Here is an 18,833-nt window from a genome sequence, read left to right on the forward strand (position 1 = left end):
AGCTGAGAATTAATGCCACATCTGTTTGGTTTGGTAGCGTTTTTCTAAGGTAACCAGAAGGTAGAAGGTATGAAGAAAAGACACAGAAGGTATAATTACATAGTTGTAATCAATGAAAGTCAATTTCCCCCTTCACTCATTGAAACAATCTGGGGAGGTTATGAAGTATGGAGCCAAAGACATAAATTCAACCTATAACCCCCATGCTAAATGGTGGTCCATTTATTATTAGGGGTGGGGGAAAGGAGAAAGGGAATGGAATTGTACTCTTGTATCACTTTAGAAAACAATTCTAAATGGAAATCACAAGGGCACATTAGTTTCTCAAAAATATTGGCCAAAAAGGAAAGGAGAGAGGTAGAATGGTAGCTATAAAGGAATGCAGCATCAGGCCAGGTGTGGTGACTCATGCCTGTAATCCCAGCACTTTGGGAGGCCCAGGCAGGCAGACCACTTGAGGTTAGGAGGTCAAGACCAATCTGACAAACATGGTGAAACCCCATCTCTGCTAAAAATACAAAAAATTAGTCAGGGGTAGTGGTGGGTGCCTGTAATCCCAGCTACTCGGCAGGCTGAGACGGGAGGATTGCTTGAACCCGAGAGGCAGAGGGTGCAGTAAGCTGAGATTGTGCCACTGCACTCTAGCCCGGATGACAGAGTGAGACTCTGTCACCAAAATAATAATAATAATAATAATAATAATAATAATAAAAGGAATGCAGCATTAACAAACCAGCAAGCAAGCAAGCACTCACTCCATCTTACTGGGATATTATCAAATAAAGTTAGGACATTTTGTTTATGTCTTTACTCTCCAAATGTTTCCCTTGGTTTTCATTTTTTTTGGCAAAAATGTCCCAGTCTCTACTGTACTCTATGCTCACTCTATGTGGGTTAGGTGGGGTTTACTCTGCCTGGGTAATCAGAACAGTTTATCCTCTTAGTCATCAGAATTGGCTCATGAATTGGCCAATTTCGAGCCAATGAAAGTCAGACACATGAAATTTTGGAGCAACTGGGAGTCACTCTCTTTCTGAAGTGGTTGCTAAGGGGATAGGAGGTAAGCCTGGAGCTGCAGGTAGCCATTTTTATATCATCTGGGGATGAACCCACATAAGAATGAAATTATCATAGAGGAAAGCATGACTAATAGCTAGAGACAGAAGAAGTTATGATTACATTGAATATTTGAATCCAACCATGCCTGAAATATTACATTTATTACTTGACTTTGCAGTTACATGATCCCTTACATTTTCTTTCTTTTATCTTTTCTACAAACAAATTTGAGTTGCCTTTCTTGTGCTTGAGAACCAGAGTTCTAATATAATCTTTTATTAATCAATGGCTTCTTCTTTCCATTGCTCTATTTGGCTTGTATGAATATTTTTAATATAAACTGAGCTTTTTTATTGTAATAAAATATACATAATAAAATTTACCATTTTAACTATTTTAAGTGTACAATTTCATGGCATTGAGTGCATTCACAATGTTGTACAACCATCATAATTATCCATTTAGCTCAGCCTTTTTAAAGAAGCAATATTTCAGTTAAATTTTCTTCTTTATAATCTATTTCCAAAGAGGCTTAGTCAATTACAGTAATGCTGGATCAAAACCATTATGTGAAATTAACTTACAAAAACAATGCTTGTGGGAGCAAAGAAATTACCCATCCACAGGTCACAGAGGAGCTATTTCTCCCAGATACATATTGAGTGGACACAATCTTGTTACACCCTGAATACCTCTTAGTCTAATGTTAGTATTGTAGAAGGACCCAATACAAAGAAAGCATTATTAAGTTATGAAACTACATTAAGACTCAATGTCAGAGACACAAATGGATGTATAAACACCATTGACTTTGCATTGGTAAGTCAAACGACTGTAAGTACTTAATTCTTTGATCTTACCCTTTGGAATCTTTAAACAGTGACTTTGAAAGCACATAAAAACTTGGAGCAACGGGGAATACAAGAAACTGAAGTGAACTGTTGCTGGGAAATACATATTAGAATGTAGTAAGATGGCCTTGTGTGTGTGTGTACATGTGTGTGTGCTGGACAGGTAGGGGAGCGGTATTTAGAGAAAACTGACAAGGGAACCAGCTCAGATTTCATCTGGGTAGACAGATCAATTCAATGTGGCCTTCATTTAGAATCTTCAGGGAATTATTGGAGGTGATTTTTCACTTCCCAACCTTCAAATATGTCTCTTTCCTTTTCTCTTTCTATTGTCCCTCTCCTCCTATCTTCTGACCAATTTTTTGCTTCCACATGTGTCCTTTTTTCTTTCTTCCTTTCCTTTGCCTCAATTTCATACTCACTACCAGAGGCAGTGATAGGCACCACGTACAAATGTTCTGAAAGCTCCTCAGAATCCAAAGTTGGCCCATTTAGGCCAGGAATCACCTTAATTTCTCAAAGAAACTCAAGATTTACTCCATCTGTTGACTAACTGCATGGGAGGTCAGAAATCATGTTCTCTATCATATGTACATGAAATTGTCTTGTAGGTATTGGATTGTTGTGATTTTAGGAGTTCTGGTATTTCAAGCCCTCAACCGTCCCTCAATGGAAGATGATAATGGTTCTAGCTAAGAGTTCTTATTAACAGTGAGTATAATGTAAGCATAATTTTTTTCCAAGTCTTTATGGATAACAGCAGGAACTGGGCTCAAAGGCATTTAAGAGTAACTCACAGTGATTTAAAATATCTGTCCTGCTTGCTACTCTACAACTTTTTTTTCTTTTTCTTTTTCTTTTTTTTTTTTTTTTTGAGACAGGGTCTTGCTATTGCCCAGGTGGTAGTGCAGTGGCAAAATCTTGGCTCACTGCAACCTCCATGGTCTCAAGTGATCCTCCTGTCTCAGCCTTCCAAGTAGCTGGGACCAGAGGTACAATTCACCACACCAGGCACTTTTTTTTTTTTTTTGGTAGACATGGGGTTTCCCCATGTTGCCCAGGCTGGTCTCAAACTCCTGAGTTCAAGTGATCCTCCCGCCTGAGCCTCCCGAAGTGCTGGGATTACAGGTGTGCACCACGGTGCCTGGCCTACTCTACAGTTCTTCTGTGATGTTGGTGTCAGTGTGTTGAATTCTGATTTGGTTGATGTGTTGCAGATATTGGGGAATAGTAGACCACACTCCTGTGAAGAGTGAGGGTTTTCTCTGAAGAGTGTCCCATTTGGTGTTTGCTTTTTTTACAGATAGATTTTAAACAGAATTTTCAGGTAGTCAAGTGCCTGGATGTGGAGACTTCTGGGTAAGAAATGCAAAGATAGCATCTATAAGAAAGTTGGCATTTATCACTTTCCTATTTAAGGTGTATTTTTTTTTGAGACACTGTTCTGCCACAGCTGTAGCACAAGTTGTGGGTAACTAACTCGTGGATGGGTCAGTTATATTTTTGCTTTAGAGAAGTTGGAATTGTAACAATGAGAGTGTGAGTCAACTAGATGATTATGTGTACTTGAACGAAAAGGTCATATCCACTCAGGGCTGGAATTGCTTTCAGGGTGGGGCAAATCCCTGTTGCAGACAAAATCGTAGAGAGCCTTAAAGGTAGACTTCAAAGAGAAGCAGGAGAATGGCATAGCAATGCAGGCAAAAAGAGACCAGGGATTAAACAGCATCCCAATTGCTTAGGGGAAGCAACGCTAGCTGCTATAATAAAAACCCAGGCCAGGTGCAGCGACTCATGCCTGTAATCCCAGCACTTTGGGAGACTGAGGTGGGTGGATCACTTAAGGCCAGGAGTTCGACGCCAGCCTGGCCGACATGGTGAAAACCCATTTTCACTAAAAATACAAAAATTAGCCAGGCGTGGTGGCACGCACCTGTAATCCCAGCTATTGGGGAGGCTGAGGTGCCAGAATTACCTGAACCCAGGAGGGAGAGGTTGCAGTGAGCCAAGATCACACCACTACACTCCAGCCTGGGTGACAGAGTGAGACTCCATCTCAAAAAAACAAAGAAACAAAAAACTCAGTAGTTTAACAGATGCATTTCCATAGTTTAACATAGTAGAAGTTTGTTTCTAGCTACGCAAGGTCCAACTGGGTGCTCTAGGTTGGTGGGTGGCCTTCCACTTAATCATTCAGGGACCTAAGGTCCTTTTGTCTTGAAGCTCTATTCTCCTCCAGTGGCTCATAATTATATTTTTGATATCAGTTTCTATACTGGGTAGAGTGAATAATGCTCTGTAACAGATACATTCTGATCACAGTGGCTTGACAAAATAGTAATTTACTTCTTGCTCATATAAACTCCTATTTGAGATTTCTGGGTGGAGAACAGCCATCTCTGTGGTCATTCTGAGACACAAAATCTTTCTATCTTATAGCTCCACCTCCTTCTAAGGCCTTGGAGTGTAGCTACCCTAGAGGTTATTGTTGCTAGCTGCACAGAAAAACTGATACACTGAGACGGCGGTGTTGCAGTAGAGAAAGTTTAATAATTGCAAGGCTAGACAAGCAGAAAGATGAGAGATAATCCTCAAATCCACCTCCCTGAGAGCTGAGAGGCTAACGTGTTTAAGGATAATTTGGTGGGCAGGGGGCTAGGGAATGGGTGCTGCTAATTGGTTGGGGATGAAATCTTAGGCATGTCCAAACTGTCTTTGTGTGCTGAGTCAGTTTCTGGGTGGGAGTTTCTGGGTGAGATCAGTTCCTTGGTATGAGTTACAGATCTGGGCAGAGTCAGTCAGTCACCAGAATGGAAAAGGCTGAAAAATATCTCAAAGATCAAACTTAGGTTTGGTTTTGTTTTGTTTTGAGACAGAGTCTCGCCCTGTCACCCAGGCTGGAGTGCAGTGGTATGATCTCGGCTCACTGCAAGCTCTGCCTCCCAGGTTCACGCCATTCTCTTGCCTCAGCCTCCCAAGTAGCTGGGACTATAGGTGCCCACCACCACACCCAGCTAATTTTTTGTATTTTTAGTAGAGGTGGGGTTTCACCGTGTTAGCCGGAATGGTCTCGATCTCCTGACCTCGTAATCTGCCCGCCTCAGCCTCCCAAAGTGCTGGGATTACAGGCAATGCTGGGATTACACTGCACCCGGCCCCACGTTTGTTTTTTAGTATTTGTTTTTTTGTTTATGATAGAGACAGAGTTTCACCATGTCGCCCAGGCTGGTCTTGAATTTCTGGCCTCACGCAATCCTCCTAAAGTGCTTGGATTACAGGCATGAACCACTACTCCCAGCCCTTAGGTTCTGACAATAGGAAAACTCTACAGGAACAACTGGGAAATTACAAATCTTGTGACCTCTGGCTACATGACTCTTGAGCAGTAAGTGATTACAGAAAGGCAACCTAGGGAGCAATGGCTGGTTATCATTTAACTATACCTACATTCTAGCAGAATTCTGGCCCCTCCTATAATCCTAACCTTGTGGCTTTTCATTAGTCTTACAAAAGTGATTTCCATCCCCAAGCAGGAAAGAAGTTAGCATCAGGAAGGGACTGTTATTGTCTTTGTTTTAAAGTTAACAAAGACAGTTAGCTTGTGAGGTTAGAAGCAACATGGAGTCAGCAATGTCAGATTTCTTTCACTGTCATAATTTTTGCAAAGACAGTTTCAAGAGTGTTCTTCATTAAGTGATCACATGGGATGAGAGAAGCCGATTGTGTATAGGTGGTTTTTGTGGGTTAGGCCTTCAAAACGGGGATGACATATTTACCATTCCTTGAGCAGACGTTAGTCACTTGGCTACAGCTAACTACAAAGGGAGGTTGGGGAGGTTAATCTAGCTATGTGGCCAGAAGTAAAGGAAGGTGAGTTTGGGGAGTATTTTTTTTTTTATGACAAACACTCTGATATTCTCTACTTCTAATTCTTTTCTTTTTCTTCCATGACATTTAAGATCATGTCATATGATATATATTTTATTTATTTATTTTGATTTTTGTCTGATTCCACCACATAATGTAAATGCTCTGATAAAGGTTTGCTCATGGACATTTTTTTACTGCTGTATCTGCCTCATTTAGAACAGTTGCCAGCAGCTTGGGATAGATGCTCAATAAGTCTTTACTGAATGAATGAGTATAATTCAGATCTTTCTTTTTCCAGTTCCTATGTAGTTCAATCAGCTCAGCTTTGCTTCCTGCCTGTGAATGCATTCTTGAGCACCTGTGTGTTCTTTCCAAAAAAAAAAGTCTTTTGACTAGAGCTAATTTGACTGTGGTTCTTTTTTCCTCTGACAATTGCAAAAAGCCTGGACTGAGATAATATCTACCTCATGAAATAGACTATGGGGTGGAAAAAGATAGGGCCTGAGGGCTTCAACAAGCAAACCGTATCTTGCAGGATATGTTATTTTGTGGTATATTGAGCATTTATTTTTTCTCTTTTATTGTTCCCCCAAGTTAGTCTTGCTAATATTCCAACCAGCCACATGTTAGGTGTTTAGGAAAATTAAGAATTATGTATGTGTGTGTGTGTGTGTGTGTGTGTGTGTGTGTGTGTGTGTAGGTATAGTTGGTGCAAAAGTAATTGCGATTTTTGCTTTTTTTTTTTTTTTGAGACAGGGTCTCACTCTGTCACCCAGGCTGGAGTGCAGTGGTATGATCTCAACTTACTGCAACCTCTGCCTCCTGGGTTCAATCAATTCTCATGTGTCAGCCTCCCAAGTAGCTGGGATTACAGGGGGCCTGCCACCGTGCCTAGCTAATTTTTGTTTTATTGGTAGAGATAGATTTTCACCATGTTGGCCAGGCTGGTCTTGAACTCCTGATCTCAAGTGATCTGCCTGCCTTGGCCTCCAAAAGTGCTGGAATTACAGGCGTGAGCCACTGCACCTGGCCTCCTTTGCCATTACTTTTAATGGCAAAAACCACAATTACTTTTGTGCCAACCTAATACAGATAGGGTAATATGGCAGAGACTACTAACTGTCCAACAAAATCCATTCTTTTCTTCTTCCATAATAATAATAAAAGAAGATGTGCTATTCCATAGTTACACAAGGGAAGCTAGTGACCACATGTCCCAGCTTCCCTTGCAGCTAGGTATGACCATGTGACTCAAATGTTCCCAGTGGAATGAGGAAGAGTAGTCTGTGCAACTTCTTCCTCACTTGTTTATGATGGAATTCCCAGCCTTGGTGAATCATTCTTTCCTCCTGCCAGTTGCCTGATATGGTGAAGACCAGAGTGCCCTTGGAAGTCACACATTGAGGCTGCAGGGCAGCTATTAGCCTGACTCCCTAAAGGATCATGTGGATAGATTTGCACATCAACCTAGACCACCATTCTGGACTGTTGTGAGGGATAGAAATAAACTTTAAAAAAATGTCATGTTAATTTTTGGTGTCTTGTAACAACAGACTAATGAGAGATCTTAAAGAAATGAGCCTTCAGGGTCAATATCAGGGCTGCAATGTCTAATTGGCCCATTCTTCAATACGATGTGATGATTAAAATCATAAGCTTTGTGGTCAAACAACTTGGGCTTGAACAATAGCTTTTCTGCTTACTAGTTTCAATTTACTAATAAACTGAATAGTTTACTTAATCTCCCTGGGCCTTGGCTCTCTCTCTCTCTCTTTGTTTTAATTGAAGAACAATATTAACTTAGAGGGTTACTGAGGGGATTAAATGAGATTAAAGTATATCAAGGACATGGTAAACATTTAAGAACAGTAGTAATCACGATTTTAAGTCTAGGAATTCCTCCTCTGGTTGGGTGCAATGGCTAACACCTGTAATCCCAGCACTTTGGGAGGCCGAAGCAAGCGGATCCCTTGAGCCCAGAAGTTCAAGACCAGCCTGGGCAACATGGCGAGACCCCAGTCTCTATTAAAAAAAAATATTTCTTCTCCATTGCCAACTTTGAGGTACAAAAGCTTGGATTTATTAGAGAGTTGGTTGGTTTCCTTATAAGGGACAGAAAGAGGTTTGGGTTATCTAAGTTGACTGTGGTTAGACACCGAATGCCATAATCTCTTACTCTTCCAAACCATAGGTGTTCTCACTTTTCAAAATTGAGGTACAATTCGCATACCATAAAATGCATAAATCTTAATCGTATAGATCAATAAGCTTTGAAAAACATATATACTGCACTGGAGTAAGTACCATACCAGCCAATCTATAGAACATTTCCATCATCCCAGAAAGGGTCCTCGTCACCTTTCCAGTCAATTCCATTCGCAGTGGCAACCACTATTCTGATTTCCATCATCAAAGCTTAGATTTTCTTGTTCTAGAATTTTATATCAATGGAATTATACAGGAAATGGTTTATTTTGCTCAACTTAATGTTTCTGGGATTCATCCATGTTGTTGGTATCATGTCAAAGACAAAACTAAGTCTGAGACAAAATTAGCAAAGGCTAATTATTCATAAACTTGTGGCAAGGGAGCCCATCTGCCATCACTTTTGTGTCAGCAAGGGTTCAAAGGTGTTAGAAAGAGAAGTAAGTTTTTATAGACGAAAAAGAGGAAATCTTCACACAGTCTCTGACTGGCAAATATTCTGTTAGGGTGGGATTTTTGGAAGCAAGGGAGACTTTCTAATTTGTTTTCAGGTACATTTGGCTGTTCTCAGTTGGCTGAAAGGGAGCCAATTGGAGCAGTTTAGGAACATTTCAAAAGAGGAAGGCCGGGCATGGTGGCTCACGCCTGTAGTCCCAGCACTTTGGAAATCTGAGGATGGAACATTGTTTGAAGCTAGGAGTTCAAGACCAGCCTGGACAACACAATGAGATCCTGTCTCTACATAAAATTTTAAAACTAGCCAGGTATGGTGATGCACCTATAGTCCTAGGTACTTGGGAGGCTGAGGCAAGAGGATTGTTTGAGCTCAGGAATTTCAGGCTGCAGTGAGCTCTGATCACACCTCTGCACACCAGACTAAGTGACAAAGTGAGACCCTGTGTCAGAAAAAAAAAGGAAAGAGTTTTCAGTGTTGGGAGTGGAGGATTTTCTGTGGCTAGCCATTGCCTGGAACAATGTCTTTTTGTGGTCAAACTGTCATAACAGTCCTTTGTGGGGGATATTGCCAGAGCAAGTAATTTCTCAATCAGTAATTTGGTCTTTTTCATTCCTGAGTAGCATTCCATTGAACGTATTATACCATTCCATAGTAAACTACAATTTGTCTATCCATTGATAAATTCTCTTGGGAAAAAACTCAATATACAGCCAATAAATTTGTTAAACTAGGCCAGCTGCAGTGGCTCACATCTGTAATCCCAGCACTTTGGGAGGCTGAGGCGGGGTGGATGACTTGAGGCCAGGAGTTTGATACCAGCCTGGCCAACATGGTGAAACCCTGTGTCTACTGAAAATACAAAACAGTGAGCTGAGATCCGGCCACTGCACTCCAGCCTGGGCGACACAGTGAGACTCCGTCTCAAAAAAAAAACACAAAAAACAAACAAGAAAAAAAACCAAAACAATTAGCCAGGCGTGGTGGCAGGCGCCTGTAGTCCCAGCTACTCGGGAGGCTGAGGCAGGAGAATCGCTTGAACCCAGGAGGCGGAGATTGCAGTGAGCTCAGATTGCACCACTGCACTCCAGCCTGGGTGACAGAGCAAGACTCCATCTAAAACAAAACAAAACAAAACAAAACTTTGTTTGTCTTCTTGATGGAGTGTAGCGAGAGCTACATCTAACTGAACATATGAAAAAAGTAAAGATTCCCTTAGGCAGAAGGCTAAAATAATGTGATAATACCTAAATGTTGGTTACTTTATTTTTTTGGTTAGAGAATAAATAGGTACAAAACTTTTTTACTGGTCTCTGAGTCTTTCAGCATTTTAAAATTTTCTATAATTTATTTTAAAGAATCCAAATTAGGCCCAGTCCAAAAGGAGTCATCTCCTATTTTAGCAAGTGCTTAGCATAGCTACTAATTGATCCTCTTACATTTGTCTTTAATAAATCATCACTTCACCTGAGCAAGTAGAAGAGTGGTAATTTGCAGGATTGTGTTACTTACAAGTACTCAACTGATTTCTCTCTCATAATTCTCCTTGATCAAATGCCTACATTTTACATATCTTTCTTTAAAACATAATAAATCATTCAGCATTATTATTTTCATGTAACAAATACTTATGTGGTAGGTGTCAGGAATACAGTAGTGAAAAATCAACAAGCTTATCCTAAAAACAAGTTGCACATATTGTAAATGAACAGTTTCCAAGTGAGAAATTCATCAAGCTGAGATTTTGCTTTTGGGGAAAAGATGCAGAGAAGTGAGGAATAAAGACTTAAGGTGAGATTTCCCAAGGAAGGGTATTCACTCCTACTTCCACAAGCTTGAAAATGCAGGAAGTTCTGTGGTCAAGAAGCTTATGTCTGGGATTAAAAGCATCATTCTTTAGAATGGTTGCTATTCCCTCACCCTAACATGGAACATTGTTTATAACATACAACACACAAAGAATGGCATTCCTTAAATTTAAAAACAAGATGAGGCCGGGTGTGGTGGCTTATGTCTGTAATCCCAACACTTTGGGAGGCCAAGGCGGGCGGCTCACCTGAGGCCAGGAGCTCGAGACCACTCTGGCCAACATGGCGAAACCCTATCTCTACTAAAAGTACAAAAATTGGCCAGGCATGGTAGTGTGCACCTGTAATCCCAGCTACTAGGGAGGCTGAGGCAGGAGAATTGCTTGAACCAGGGAGGTGGAGGTTGCAGTGAGCCGAGATTGTGCCACTGCACTCCAGCCTGGGCAACAACAGTGAGACTCTGTCTCAACAACGACAACAACAACAACAACGACAACAACAAGATGGACGATGTAGCCTGGATTTTGTGCAAGGAGGACATACAGGCCATACAGGTCAAATATGACATACAGGTCAAAGAGCACAACAAATTTGCTCCATCTTCACAGAAAAAGCGAAGTTTGTTTGAAATTAACCTATCAAGGTACAAATGGGCAGAAATGAAAGATGGAAGTATTTTTTTAATGAATAAATTTGCTTCACTCCAACAACTTTCTGCCATATAGTGATAAGAATGAGAAAGGAAACTCAAATGGAAATGCTAAACTCTTAGGCTGACCTGTTTCTACTGCTATCTAATCAGTGGGCCAATAATGTCCAGAACAGGCAGGCATTGCCTGAAACACAAGAACCATCCCTTGCTGTTTAAGTGACTATTCATGCTGGCCGCAATTTTCACAAACAGAGAAAACACTGGGGGGAAGGAAAGGAAAGTTCATTTTCATTGCTATTCCTCTGTAAAGCCAAAAATAGTCTGCTAAACAGTAGTAAGGGAAAAAAAACCTAACAGACAACTGGTGTTTGTCTGTTTCTAAAAATCATTTGTTAATGAATTGACTACAACGAATAAATGTTTTTGCATCAGCTCTAACAACTTAAGATTTGCCAATGAACAGACTGCTAGTCCAGTGATGGACAGTGGTGCTGCCGGTGGTAACAGAAACTATTATTCTTTAAATGTTTGCTATGTGCCAGGCATTATTCCACATCTAATCCCACAATAAGCTAATGAAGTGAGCATTATTATTGTGTTCAATGTATTAGGTTGATGCAAAAGTAATTGTGGTTTTGCCATTAAAAGTAATGCAGGCCGGGCATGGTTGCTCATGCCTGTAAATCCCAGTACTTTGGGAGGCCAAGGCAGGTGAATTACCTGAGGTCAGGAGTTCAAGACCAGCCTGGCCAACATGGTGAGAAACCCTGTCTCTACTAAAATTACAAAAAGTAACTGGGTGTAGTGGCGGGCGCCTGTAATCCCAGCTACTCGGGAGGCTGAGCTACTCAGGAGAATCACTTGAACGCAGGAGGCGGAGGTTACAGTGAACCGAGATGGCGCCATTGCACTCCAGCCTGGGTGACAAGAGTGAAACTCCATCTTGGAAAAAAAAAAAGAGTAATGCAAAACCGTGATTACTTTTGCATCAACCCAATACAATGAGGAGATGAGACTAGGGTAAGTTCTTTGTCCAAGATCACACAGCTAATATGCAGGCAGAGCTGGAATTTGAACCCAGGTTGGTGAACCTCAAAGCCATGTATAAGACATGCTGTGGAAGAGCTCATCCTTGCTAAAACTTGAGTTCCCAAGACGCCTAGGAAAACATGTGACTTGATATTAAAAACCTAATAATGACATAGACCCCACATGCCTTAGATTTAAATAACTCATTTTTTCCTGAATACTGTACTTCATGAGAGCAGTCGAATTCACTCAGTTACCTATTGTACAGTCCAGCAAAGCCAACAATTATGTGGTTGCCTCTGTAGGTTTCTGAAGAAAAAGTTGCTTAGGTGTTCTGTGCCTGGTTACTTGTATTATCTTTCTCTACGTAAGATGTGTCTGATGCTGAGAGAGCAGTTCATGGATAGAGAGAGAAGGCAACTGAAAGTCAAAGGAGGGTAAAAACCAGGAAACTTGAAGCGACCTATGAAAAACTGAGAAGAGTTAGGAGCAAATTGTTGAAAGATACCGCTGCGTGGTGCCCCAAGAGCAGCTGACAGTTGGTATGATATTTTTCATGTTCCTTTTACACAATGGAAAACCCACGACTCTGCTCTATGTATGAGGCAACTGAATATTTTTATTTCTAAAATGAGTTTCCAGACCTCTGGTATTTGATTAAAGAAAAGCAATCTCTTCAGTTTTCAAGCACCTCATTTTTCAGTCCTTCCAAATTTTTTTCTTTGGGAATACATTAAAACTATTGTTAAATAGAAATTATAGGAGGTTATTGCTTTGGACTAAGCTCCTGCCTAAGCCCCAACAGATCAAACTAAAAACCAAAATGGTGTCACTCATGCCCGAGGTTCCACATCACCAAACCAAATTAAATTGTTATCTGACCTTTTGAGAAATCAGGAAGGAGACATAACAGTGTAATTTTCCAGACAGGTCAGTTTTAATCAGCATGATGATAAAGTTCCCTCTGCTTTAATTCTCACAACAAAAGGTAAACTGAGGTAACTGGATGTTAACCAATCAGTTATTTCTCTAATGTTCCGTTTTCTTGTTCTTGCCTTACAAGGAAAGTAACTTTGAAACAACCAATCTGCTTGTTGTTCTTTCTTTCTGTTTTCTTCAGCCCTGTCTATAAAACCAAACTTGTCTGCTTGGATCATTACAACATTTATTCTATTTAATGGAATGAAGTGTTGTTTGATTCTAGAATTGCAAATAAACCAATTAAGATCTTTTTTTTTTTTTTTTGACAGGATCTTGCTCTGTCTCCCAGGCTGGAGTGCAATAGCACAATCATGGCTCACTGCAGTTTGACCTCCTGGGCTCAAGTGATCCTCCCATCTCAGCCTCCTGAGTAGATGGGACTACAGGCACACACTACCACACCTGGCTAATTTTTGTATTTTTTGTAGAGATGGGTTTTGCCATGTTGCCCAGACTGGTTTTGAACTCCTGGGCTCGAGCAATCTGCTTGCCTCAGCCTCCCAAAGTGCTGGGATTACAGGAGCAGCTGCCAATTAAGATATTCAAGTGAGGCCGGGTGTGGTGGCTCCTGCCTGTAATCCCAGCACTTTGGGAGGCTGAGGCAGGCAGATCAAAAGGTCAGGAGATTGAAACCATCTTGGCTAATACACTGAAACCCCATCTCTACAAAAAATACAAAAAATTAGCCGGGTGTGGTGGCGGGCGTCTGTAGTCCCAGCTACTTGGGAGGCTGAGGCAGGAGAATGGCATGAACCTGGGAGGTGGAGCTTGCAGGGGGGAGAGATCGTGCCCCTTCCCCCCAGCCTGGGGTAAAAGGGAAAGCTCCGTTTCAAAAAAAAAAAGATATTCAAGTGAAATTATTGTAGTTTTGTCTTTTGACACATGATATCTATGAATTTGCCAAAATGGAGAAATATATCACCAAATTTAAAGTATAAAATATGTCCTACTTATATACATAAAGTGTAAAACATGTTCTACTTAATTTAGCCTTTCTCTTAATTATCATTTTCTGAATGTAAATTATATGGCTGTCTATCAAAAGGTGCAAATAAAAAATTCCTACTTTGACACAATCAAAATAAGATATTTAAGTACATAACTAAATTACATGTTTATCTTCAATATACCTTATTCATTACCTCACACAGAATTTATTTGATGTTTGGATGTTTCAAAAGCTTTCTTTACAAACTAAGTATTGATTCGTGCTACATGGATGAGCTTTAATTCCATTTATATGAAATGTCCACAACAGGCAAATCTACAGAGACAGAAAGTAGATTAGCGGTTGCTTAAGGCTGGTAAGTGGGGACCCAGGGACTGACAACTAATGGGGATGGGGTTTCTTTTATGAGGAATGAAAATGTTCTAAAATTAGATTGTAGGGATGTTTGTGAACTATCCTCTTTTATTTCCACTTAAACCCCAACAAATTTGCACGTGGGAGTACATGCCACTTTAAGTATTGACACAGCAAAATCACATAGTTGCATTCAGAGTTATTCAGCGGTGAGACATGCTACTGTTTATATCTCATCTTTCACAGAGTTGGAGGGTGGCCAGTGATTTCAAATCCATACACAGAGTGCGATGTTTTCTGGTGTAATTAACAAGTGAGAATGTAAATGACTGATGCTGTGTGTCTAGTTTTAGCTCAACCACAAAACCATCTTTTAAAACCAGGAACTACAACATAAAGAAAGAAATTCTATTTAAATAACAATGCTCCATCTGTAGAAAATCAAAGCCAATTACTCTAACCCTTCATTTTCTCTATGCCCTCGTTGTTGAGGACCCAGGCAAGTCAGGAAGATAATTCGTCTGTCGGAATCTTTTTTCTCCTGCTACCAGTTGAGCAATGAATGAGTAAATGCACACAAAAAGATACATGAAAGGAGATCACATATGTGAAAGAAAATAACATAGTGTCTAGCATATGGTGGGTATGTGATAAATAAATGATACAGTAGTTTCTTAATAAATAGGAGGGGGTTGTTTCCTGCTAAATAGAGAGCAGGCTTCAGCTTGAAGCTCTTCACTAATGCATAATTACTACTTCACTATGTGAGAGATTCAGAATATAATTAGTTATTTTCAGTATTTAGGCTTTTGCTTATTGGGGCAGGGGCAAGAGGATAGAATGCAGAAAGGAGATGATCTTTTTCTTTTGTTAGTGCTTACACTTTGTGAGTATGGGGAAAAGAACATTCAATCTGGTGGTTCTTGGTGTTTTAACCTTTTACTCTCTGGCCTCCTTGGAGAACTGTCAGGAAAGTTTTTAATTTTCACTCTCCTGCTTTGAGACCCATGAATCAACAAGAGGTAGAAGTATGTCCTGAGAGACAAAGACACTTTTCAACTTAGTAGCCTCAGCCTTCACGCTGATTTGAGAGAGGTGTTGAGTGCCCAGACACCATGCCAAATTGCTTTGACCTGCAACAGTAATGAGAGACAGAGGGATTAGAGAATTCAAGGAAAACACGAAGCACAGCAAGCCATCTCTACAATGTCATTAAATATCCCCATAGTGGGCAAGCAACTCACAACACTTTCCTCCAGCCAGGAGTGGGGAATCTCTAAATCACTTTTAAGGGAGTTCTGAGGACAGACACAAGGTCTATAGCCTTCCAAAATCTGAGAGTAGCAGCATTTGTTTTAAGGTTGCATAGAAAAAAAATGAGCTGACCTCTTCTGGGCAGGGTGTATCATTCATTCATTTATTCACTCACTAATTTCATTCAGCTCAATGTACAACGAGCGTCTATTATGTGCCAGACTCTGTCTTAGGTCGTGAGATACTCTATTAAATGAAGATATTTAAAATTGACAGTGATGCTGAGAGGGAGGTGTAAAAAGAAGGAAAGAAAATGAGGAAGAAGACTAGGTTGTTATTGACCCGGGTTAATAGGGATAATGGCCAAATTAGAAACAAACAAAGAGGCCGAGACAGGCAGATCACGAGGTCAGGAGATCGAGACCATCCTGGCAAACACGGTGAAACCCTGTCTCTGCTAAAAACGGGCGTGGTGGCGGGCGCCTGTAGTCCCGGCTACTCAGGAGGCTGAGGCAGGAGAATGGCGTGAACCCAGGAGGCGGGGCTTGCAGTGAGCCAAGATCGCACCACTGCACTCCCAGCCTGGACGACAGAGCAAGACTCCGTCTCAAAAAAAAAAAAAAAAAAAGAAACAAAGAAATATATAAACAAACTAGAGAACATGGAGAGATTAGTAGGATTGCATCAGAAACAAAAGAAAGCTTTACCGGAGGATGAAAAAGAATAGATATGTAAAAGGTAAGTAGTAAGGGAGAGAGAAGAGCCTGCAAAAGCTGCGTTTGCCTGAAACTAATTGTGAAGATCTTGAAGATGGACAGCGGAGAGCTTTCATGCCAACTTCTGTGAGTGCTGAATTAGAAAAAGAAGGCATAAGAAGGGAAAAAAGGATAAACATATTTTGTCTGAATAAGTGACTCACTCTTTTGGAATTTTCTTTTTGGTCACATTTATTTTGAATTGATAATACTTGGTTTCAGAAAAAAGTAAGTATGTAAACAGTAAAAAATGTCTCTTTCCTAATCTAACACACAGTTACTCTTTCCTAAGGCACCAATGGTGTTCGTTTCTTGTATGTCCTTCCATGGATATTGTAGTAGTCCATTTTGCACTGCTGTAAAGAATACCTGAGAGGCACTTTACAAAGAAAAGAGGCCTAATTGGCTCACAGTTCTGCAGGCTGTACAGGAAGCATGGCAGCATCTGCTTCTGGGGAGTCCTCAGGAAACTTACAATCATGGTGGAAGGTGAAGGGGAAGCAAGCACGTCTTAGGTGGCTAGAGCAGAAGGAAGAGAGAAGGTGGGGGGAGGTGCTACACACTTTTAAACAACCAGATCTCGTGAGAACTCTATCATGAGAACAGCACTAAGGGGATGGTGCTAAACCATTCATGCAGGACCCACTCCCACGATCCAATCATCTCCCACCAGGACCTACCTCCAACACTGGGGATTACAATTCAACATGAGATTTGGGTGAGGACACAGATCCAAATCATATCAGATATTATGCAAATACAAGTACATGCAGTAGTATTTTTTCTCTTTTTATGTAAATGGTACCATAGTAAATATGGAGGGGAAAGTATTGAAGTTCTTCTGTGATCAGAATTGCAATTTGGGAGAAAATGCACTGTTTGGTACTGAATACAATCAGATAAAGGACCAAAGTGTGTGTATCTGTCGTAGATAAGCTCCTTGGGGAAAAGGTTCTGGGTCTCTGAGACATGTGTGTGGATTGTTCTAGCCACTTGGTCTTGTAGTGCCTCTTCCTTGGTTGATGTTCTCTGGTGGATAACACGTCTTGACTACTCTAGTCTTTCCATCTACAAACCACTTCCCTAGACTTTCTTTTTCCCAGTGTTCCAGTCCTTCTCCTTTCAAGGTCTTGACCAAGCAACCAAACCATTTGCCACTGTCCATGAGTTTGCATAGTTTTAGCCTGGGGCATTTTTCTTTTGCACAAAGTGGATGACCCCAGGTACACCAACAGAAGCTCTCTCCATTGGGAGGATCTCCCTTCTCCGTTGGTCTTCAGAGTCACCTCTGAGTGGGGTTATAGTGCAGCAGCAGTCCAGTTTTCACTTGTACCCACATGTTGAGCCGAATCATCCATGAACCAAGCCCTGTCTCTTTTCTTCTCTGTGAACTGTTCACAAGGGCCCTGTTATGTAGCCACAGGTGTGAGCTGAGGGAGAGGTGCTGGTGCAACAGTGGTGAATGACATGGGGGCTGGGGCACCTGCTCGTATAGCTTATTTTTGCCCTTTTTCCCTTTGCATGTGCTCGATCCTGAATGTGTAATTTCCATCTTAGAATGAAATGCTGCTGAATGCACCTGACCTTATAACTTTGTGGGTGTGACAGATCCAGTTCATGATGGGTAGTTCTGGACACGTGGTCAATTCCTGTCCCACAGCCAAGCATTCCCTCTCTACCAGAACCTAATAGCATACCAGGAGCTGCTTTTCAGATGGTTTATAATGACCTACTGCAGACGGCATTATTTGACCCCAGAACCCTAGGGATCTGCATTGTGATTTTTATGTTGGAATAAATCCATATGGCATCTCTGACTATTAGAGAAATTAGCAGATTTCTCTAAAGCATAGGATTAGCTGGGTCAAATGGCAAAGTGACAGATTTGTACTGCAGGCTGGATCTGCTGCAGAACCCTTTACTACTCTGGGCCTACTCAAAGCAGGAAGCTTCCTTGTTATTTGGTAAAAAGTAGGCCAGAGCTGTGTTTCTGAGTGTAGAATATGATAGCTCCAGAACCTGAAGATCCCTTCCAGGTGTTTTGGTTCCCTGCTACTGGTGGCAAGTGTGACATACATTAGTGTGTCCTTCAATTTTGTGGGGATATCCCATCATGCCTTAGACCACTGACCTTGAATGTCTTTGCTGATGTAGTAGGCCCTTGAAACTTTGCTGTTTTATTTTCTCTATTGTCTGGAATGTGTGTCTTACTGAAGCTTCCAACACACTTGCCACTGTTTGTTTATCTGGGCCAACCAACATAGTGTCATCAATCCAATAGGCCAAGGTGATATTCCGCAGAATGGCCAGATAATTCAGTTCCCTCTGGGCCATATTTTGACATAGCCCTGTGTCAAGACAGTAAACATATAGGCTATCTCAAGTGAATGCAAGCTTTCTAATCTGTCTTTCTGAGACAGAAAAGAAGGCATTTGATAGTTCAGTGGCCACATACTATGTACCAGAAGCACGGTTAATCTGGTCCAACAAAGATACCGCATCTGACACAGCAGGTACAATTTGGGCTACTATTTAGTAGAGTTTGAGGTAGTCCACTGTCATGTTCCAAGATCCAATTTTTTGTAGGAGCTAGATTGAAGAAGTAAGTGGAT

Source organism: Rhinopithecus bieti, unplaced genomic scaffold (genome assembly GCF_001698545.2).
Source record: "Rhinopithecus bieti isolate Rb0 unplaced genomic scaffold, ASM169854v2 scaffold_2077, whole genome shotgun sequence".
In the NCBI taxonomy this organism is placed as follows: Eukaryota; Metazoa; Chordata; class Mammalia; order Primates; family Cercopithecidae; genus Rhinopithecus; species Rhinopithecus bieti.